The sequence below is a fragment of the Haliotis rubra genome, unplaced genomic scaffold (genome assembly GCF_003918875.1).
Source record: "Haliotis rubra isolate DU_JTF1 unplaced genomic scaffold, ASM391887v1 Scf1104, whole genome shotgun sequence".
NCBI lineage: Eukaryota > Metazoa > Mollusca > Gastropoda > Lepetellida > Haliotidae > Haliotis > Haliotis rubra.
Genome location: NW_025765009.1, coordinates 94,587 through 96,722, shown reverse-complemented (window position 1 = coordinate 96,722; position 2,136 = coordinate 94,587).

Below are 2,136 nucleotides of genomic sequence, written 5' to 3'. Positions count from 1 at the left end.
ACTGGACTTACAATCAGACCTGTTAATGACCCTTAGACCTGATTTTGTTTCATGAGATCATGGCTATAATCATGAGGAGCAACAATTTCATTTTCAGATGAGCTGTCGGAGTTTGCTTTCAGATCAACATATATTTAAAAACGCAATGATCTATTCCAAACTAACCAAGTGCTCACTTATGTTTCAAATAAACAGAAATAATACTGCATTCAATAAACACTTTTAGTCTGGGACCAAAAGGGGCCATCATTTTTTTCCAAGGCATGACTGACTGAGTTTGGTTTTATGCCGCTTTTAGCAATATTCCAGCAACATCACGGCAGGGGACACCAGAAATGGGCTTCACACATTGTACCCATGTGGGGATTCGAACCTGGGTCTATGGCGTGACAAGCCAACGCTTTAACCACTAGGCTACCCCACTGCCCCTTCCAAGGCATGAGTAAAATGTCCTAAAAAAAACTGGCTGCAATTCCTAACATTCCCTCAACCACTCCCATCTGAAAATCGAATAGTTGTGTTCAGACAATACATGTGCCAGAAATTACAAAGCAGTACATCTTCAAAATCAAGTTTTCATCAAATATGTGTATGAATCCATGCAAGCCTTCTCCAAACATGTGAACAGGATTAAAACCAGCCAATACCCATCATGGTCAAATGTACAAAAAAAAGTAGCTGTGTTCACATTTTGTCTATTTATTACACTGACATTCTGACAAGTTCTAACCCATAACTGTTTGTTTGTTGTTTAACACCCAAACTGTGATATTCCAGCTATATGACGATGGCCTGAAAATAATTGAATCTGGATCAGACAATCTAGTGATCAACAACATGAGCATTGATCTAAGCAACTGGGATACGATGACATGTGTCAACCAAGTCAGAAAGATTGACCACCCGATCCCCTTAGTTGCTACTTTACATAACCCATAACTGAAAAATATAATTTTCCTTTCATGATTATTGATGTGCAGTTGGGCTTTAGATGGAATCCACTGACCTTCAAAAGTTTTCATTTAAAAACAATATTAAAGTGTGATCCAAAAAACAACAACCCCAAACCCTAAAAATTCAGCCAGTCAAGTTTTGTGTGTTTGACAGACGTTGTTGTCTCTAACAGATGAAGTTAAAAAATATTTTGGATGCAAATTTCTTTTCATGTAGAGATGTCTGCAGATAGGCAGCATTTTTCAATATCTGCTTCCATTTATGTATGTTATATTGTTAAATCAAGCTCTGGTTGTCACAGAGAACTGACCAATCAAAAACTGCATCACATGGACTAATACTGCATAGTCAGCAATAAATTGTTATGATCACAGTTACTTTTGCCTTTGAGCAAATAACATGTTCCAGAAATCATACAATCCAAATATCACCAACTGACCATGAAGAGTAAGGGGAGCTTTTTAATCCTACTGATGTATGAACATGATCCAAACAAATTTCAAACAGGATATGAATGTGACGAAAACCCAACAATTACTTGTGTTTTGCCAAAATGACATATTCATGATTGATATATCTGTCCACCGCCAACATGTACTCCACTTACTCATGCACACAGTCATACATGTTCAACATAGGTGAGCTACAGTGCCCCACCTCTTGGCTGGGGAGCACAAGGACTACCAGAGACCAGTATCAGGTTGATGATGCTATTGTTGCTGCTTCACATAGTATCTTCAGGGAAGTCTTGTGGAGGTTGGCTCTAGAACTGGACTCCTTGACTCCAGTGTCCTTCACTCTGGACACTTCGGACACTTGGATTCTGAACTTGTCAGGTAAGAATCCTTGACTTTGAACTCTGACGCATAGAGACTTTGGACTCCCTTGAGACCCTAGCCCAAAATCCAAGACTTTGGATCAAGAGTCCTAGAATTTGGACTGCCTTGACGCCAATAATCTAGACTTAAACTCCAAGACATGGACACAGATTTCTTGAGTCAGACCCAAGAATGTGGTCTGCCTTCACTCCTTAGCCTGAACTCCCAGACTCCAGGCCTGGACCTCGAGACTCCAGACATGGATTCCTAAACTCCAAGGATTTTGTGAGTAGGTAAAAGATCTGTATAATCTGTGTGAGGGAGTCGAAAATGTCTCTATTTCTTCTAATAGAATGTGGGTACA